This window comes from Equus quagga, chromosome 9 (genome assembly GCF_021613505.1).
Source record: "Equus quagga isolate Etosha38 chromosome 9, UCLA_HA_Equagga_1.0, whole genome shotgun sequence".
Classification (NCBI taxonomy): domain Eukaryota; kingdom Metazoa; phylum Chordata; class Mammalia; order Perissodactyla; family Equidae; genus Equus; species Equus quagga.
Genome location: NC_060275.1, coordinates 50,701,187 through 50,707,186, shown reverse-complemented (window position 1 = coordinate 50,707,186; position 6,000 = coordinate 50,701,187).

The window sequence follows — 6,000 nt, the reverse complement described above, 5'->3', positions numbered from 1 at the left end:
AGAACTTTTAGCACATATATTGTTGCAACCATTCATTTGGTACCAAACCTGTAGTAACCTGCATTGTTACTTATCTTTTTATGAATAAGTCTGGTTCATCCAACTTGTTTGTAACTCCCTCAAGGGCCAAAAACGCATCCATTAATTATTTGCAGCCCTATCATTTAGGATAGAAGTTTGGTAGTAAATATTTTTGGTGATAATGACAATAACAGACAGTTACTAACGTCTTTACTTTTTCCTGATTCTGCTTTGAAGATGCTGTTGTTACCAGAAAAACCCTTTGTACTTCTTGAGCTCTGCAGGAATGGAAGTTATCTACTGACCCAGGAGTACTCATATTGGTAAAAACCATGGGATCCACCCCTTATTTGCTTGTAACTTTGTGCCTTAGTGTAATTCTTTTAAAACAGCTTTCTCATCTGAGTTTTATATGAGGAAGATAATCTCAATATTGGCAAGTACTGTTGGCTGGCCGACCTGGTCTTCATTTCTAAGCCCCTTCTCTCTTGTCTATCACTGCTATAAGGGCTCTAAAACATAGAATGTTGTGTTCCAGCTTCTCTTGCAGCTAGAATTGGCAATAGGTTACAGTTATCACCAGTAACATATAATTGGAAATCTGTAGATAGTGTTGTTTCTTTTCTGCTTGTTTCCTTATTCTGCCAGTAACACACATGTAATGGTTAGAGCTGTAGCAGCTATTTTGCAACCATAAGGGGACAAGCAAAAAATGAAAACCAACATGCTAAGGTTGGTGGAACAGAAACATAGTGAGATCCTGGGTCCTTGTCAGTAGCATTGGGCGGCTCTCTCAGCCCTGCACTGTATATTTTGGAACTTCTTATTACATGAGAAAATGACCCCTACTCTCCATCTATTTAAGCTACTGTCATTGAGGTTTTCTATTACTTGTAGCTGAGCACATCTCTAGTGGGTATACCATTTCACCAGTTTGGTATAATGGTGAATGAGATAATAATGTAAATCCCTTGGAATCTCCCATAGCGAGCCCTCAACAGATGGTTGCAGTTATTACAATTATTTTAAAGTATTCCTCTGTTACCACCTCCTTTCCCGCAGCCCCCACCCTATGGCATCTGAGCTTCATAAGGGAAGAAATACAGGTATAAATCATCTTCTTTTTCTTCCATAACCTACAAATTCCTGAAGATATACTACTGTTAGTCTGTTTGGGTTGCTATAATAAAGTGCTATAGACGGGGGGCCTTATAAACAACAGAAATTTATTTCTTATAGTTCTGGAGGCTGGAAGTCCAAGATCAGGGTGCCACTGTGGTCAGGTTCTAGTGAGGACCGTCTTCTGGGTAGCAGACTGCCAACTTCTTGTATCCTTTTATTTTCTTTCTCTCCAAAGCCCCAGTATATAGTTGTATATCCTAGTTGTGCATCCTTCTAGTTTTTCTACATGGGATGCCACCACCGCATGGCTTGATGAGCAGTGTGTAGGTCCTCATTCAGCATCTGCACTGGTGAGCCATGGGCTGCCGAAGTGGAGCATGTAAACTTAACCACTACACTACCGGGCCAGCCTTCTTGTATCCTTACATGGTTGAAAGAGAGAGCACTGGGTCTCTTTCATAGAGGCACTAATCCCATTCATGATGGCTCCACCCTCATGACCTAATCACTTCCCAAAGCCCCCACTGCCTAATACCATCTCCTTGGGAGTTAGGATTCAATGTATGAATTTGGGGGGGACACAAACATCAGGTTAATACAACTACCATATTTCAAAGATACCATCTTAAGCAACGTCTTTCTAGAAAGCAAGAGACTAGAACACTGAACTGAGATGTTGGCCTCCAACTATCTCCAACCTTCCTCCCTGTGGGTACCAGACAAACCCACGTCCAACAAAAAGCCCACCTTGGGGCCTTTCTTTGCTTCTGCACTTACAGACTCTTGCCTCAAGTCATACGTGAATGCCTTTGCCCTGCTCTTCACATGCTGGTTCATTCTCAGTCTTCAGCTTCAGCTCAAGTGGCCCCTCCTCAGAGAGACTTTTCCTGACGGCCCTTTCTAACATTGCTTCCTTCATGACTCTCCATCTCACATCCTGCTTATCTTCTTCTGTGGTTGTTTGCTTGTTTGCTTGTCGTTTGTCTTCCCTGCTGGACTGAACACTTCATCAGAGCAGGACTTTGTCAGTTTTGTTTACACTGTGCCCCAGCAGATAGCACCATGCCTGGCACTTAGTAGGTGCTTGCTATAGATTGAATGGAGAGAGCTTTCCCTCTCTCACCAAGTGAGGACACAGCAAGAGGGCAGCTCTCTGAAAACCAGGAAGAGGGCCCTCGCCGGAACCCCATCATGCTGGCACCGTGATCTTGGACTCCCAACTGCAGAACTGTGAGAACTGAATTTTTGTTGTTTAAGCCCCCCAGGGCAGAGTGTTCTGTTGTAGCAGCCTGAACTGACTAAGACAATGCTTAATAAGTATTTTTTAATTCAATAAACAAATTTGTAAAAGCTCAATGCAGTTTTAGTTCTAAGCTAAATTCTGTGCTGATAAAATAGGATAAAAGAATGACTTATTCCTTACATGTCAGAAGGATCCTTTTTTTAAAACAAGATTCAAGACAGATTTTAAAAAGAATCAAGCTTCACTTAAAAAATTCCTTTCATGTTCAGATTTTCAGGAGCATCCAATAACATTGCATGAAGTGAAGAACATCTGTGTCTCTCCCACATGTGCAATATTTAATTGAAAAGGTTGCTAAAGACTCTTATGTCTTCTAAATTTAGTGCACTTCTAATTAAATGTTTTCCTGTTTCATTTCATTGGGAAAAGCCATAAAATGGTGGGCAGATCAATGAACAGCAGTGATATTTCTTTTAATCTTAGCATCATAAATCACCTTGGCTTTGGAGAGCCACACACAGATGGGGGATTTGGTCTGTTGTGTTTAGTGTCTGTGATTTACTCTTTGCCAAAGTCTCAAAGGTTGATGAAAGTGGTAGGGGGGAAGCATAAAGCAGAAGTGCTGTGTATGGATGTATGTGTTCTGAACGTGGTGGATGTGTGCAAACATGTGCTAAAAAATCAAGTTGGCTTCTTCAACTTTGGATCACACATTTAGGAGAGCTGGGTTGAAACATTTGGAGCAGACTGCAATAATAATTACAGGAGTCATGGGAAATTTTTAATCCACATTTCTCAAAAGGGTAAGCAATGCATCTGTTTAGAAAAAAACATGGGAGTTGAATTTATAGAAGCCACTTAAAAGAGACAAGAGCAAAGAATATGGAATAATAGCATAGGAAATATAAAATTTAATTAAAGCCAAAAAAGGTGTAACTATTAAATACATTCTCAATTAAATAAAAGGGAAGATTGAGGAAGAAAGATTTCCTAAATGTCCAGAAGCTGGAATTATGGAATTTGGACACATGAAAAAAATTTATTATACTTCCATAGTGTATGAAGAAAAAATAAATTAATGTTTATAATAATATATAGTATAGAAATTTCTAGGAGTTCAACTAAACAAATCTAAAAATACTTATAACGGGATAAGTATTTGTGAGTTAAACATATTTTATCTTTTAGTATATAATAGAAATACAATTTTATATAGATATCCTCAGCTAGTTTTCATTCACTGATTAATCCTTACATCACTCCAGTTAGGTCAGTGGGTTCATTTGCATTTGATATATACTGATGTAGAAACTAGTAACTAACTGAGCAAGTTGTGTGACTTGCCCAAAGGTACTCAGTTAATCACAGTGGGGCTGGTTGGGAAGAGAGCATAAACGTGTGACTCAGTGTGTAGCTTTTCCTGGTTGTGAAACTGCTCTTCTTCCTGTTTACATTTTCAGTTTAGCTCACATATGTTGGACACCTGGAAGTTTCTCTACATGGCACAGAAATAAGAGAGAGAAATGAGGCAGGGTCTCTTTTGGCTTCCCACCCGGATTCATATAGTGGAGTCTTCCCTGAACATAAGAAAGGGATTTGGATGTTGGGCAGCCACCAAATGACAAATGCCTACTACTTTGAGCACAAGTTATAAAGTGAAGACTAACATTTTGCTTCTTAAAACTTGCTCTTTGTTAGAAGCTGGTGCTAAATATATGTTAGTTCTAGCTACTCACTAAGCCAAATAGAGCCTCTGTCTTAACCCTGTTGTTTAGCATTTCATGTTTGGGCTTTTTGCAAGTAACTTGCAAAAGAAATTGATTTTTTACACAGTCATAAAGAGCATTAAAATATGTATTAAATCACATTTTTACCTAAAAGATTTTTTCTAAGCATTCAAATGGGCATTACCTCTGTCTTCTGTGGCTTCTCTAAGTAAGTTTATAGTTTATTGAATAATGGTAAAAGCACAGTCTCAGTAAGTGCTTTGCATGTATATTAACACCATCCTTGCAACAACACTAAGAGGTAGGCATTATTATTATCTCCATGTTACAGACGAGCAACTGATGCCCAAAACATCAAGTAACTTGCTTAAATGTCTCATGGTCAGTAAGTGGCCATTGCCCCAGGCTGCAGGCTCCAGAGCCCGTATCATCAGCCACCACAATATATAACCTCAAATAGCACACGTGAGAAATGGACCATCCTACACGTTCAACCTCACATAACGCCCTTGCAAAACTTAGTTTTTTCCCATACATTGTTTTCCTCTCTGCTCTACTAAAATGTTATAAATCAGGAAAACAATGTCATCTCAAATCATTAGGAATACAGAAATAGGAAACTTTTAATATCTGTAGTCATTAGTGTAAACAGAAGAAATCCTGAAAAATGCACGAGAGGGAGAGAAAAATAAAACTTCTTAAGCCCCAAGAGGGGCCTTGGTAGGTCAAGCAATGTCCTTCCCCTTTCAACCATAAAAGTGATTTTTAATTTCTAGGGAGATGGTAATCTTGTCTGTTTTTAACATCTCACAAATAGTACAAAGAAACAAACTGACAACAAAAATGAAAGAACCCACCAAGTCTGAGTTTAAAATAAGACAAAAAAGCATAGGGCTTTTCAAAGGTTAAATAGGTTAGCCTAGGGTTTTCGGCATTAAATAGATCATGACTGAGCATCTATCCTTGCGTTATGTGAACCAGAAATTCTAGAGAATCTAGTCCAGTTAAATTACGCTCATCTCATCAGAGAGCAACCATTCAGAAGCATCTCATTTTATTTCCTGCTTGCTCCTAATTTCACCTGACAGTCATTGTCCAAAGTTTCCTTCCATGACGTTTATTTCCCCATACAGTTCTATGTAGTTTCCTTTGGTTATGTGTCCTTGCAGATATCTTTCTTTCTCTTAACCTTGCACTTAATTTCCCTTCAGGCCTTTTGCCTCTCAGTTCTTGCTTCCTTGAATTTCAGTCGTTCCTGTTGTGCAGCATTTTTTTTGTTTTTTCTGGAGGTTCTAGTCTGGGTCATGTGGAAAGATGCTGTCTCTTGGCTGCGTCTGGCAAAGTGAGGTGATCTCTATGTCAGAGGATTTGGGCAGGGTCCTCGCCACTGTTTACCAGCAACCAGTTGGCTCTGTGGGGGCAGCTTGGCTGGAATCCTGAAAGGCCCTGCTCCCCTAAAACATGGCCCCTACTGTGGATCCCAGATTTAGCACTGGGGGCTTTTTTTAAAACAAAATGTGTTTTTCAAAAAGGATTAGTGTTTTTTACTGGGAGTTCCATCATTGAGCTTGGAGGACACTGAAGGAATGGAGCTCAGAACAGGGACGTCGTGAGGTGGCTGGTTCTTGGGAATAGGTGGGCTGTGGTGGGAGACAAGCCTGACACGAGCATCAAAGCCCGAGGGACCAGGAACCAGCTTCAGGTAAGTGGGCTCCAGGCAGAATGCACAAAAAGGAAGGTGTGGAATACAAAACGAAAGGAGAATGAAGATAGTTCCCCAGCTCCATTAACTGCTCCAGGCTAACTCTGGTTAAATACATTATACCAGGAGCTGTTATTATTGGAGAAATGGATTCTACCATTCTTGCCTCTGCATTAAAACCCAGA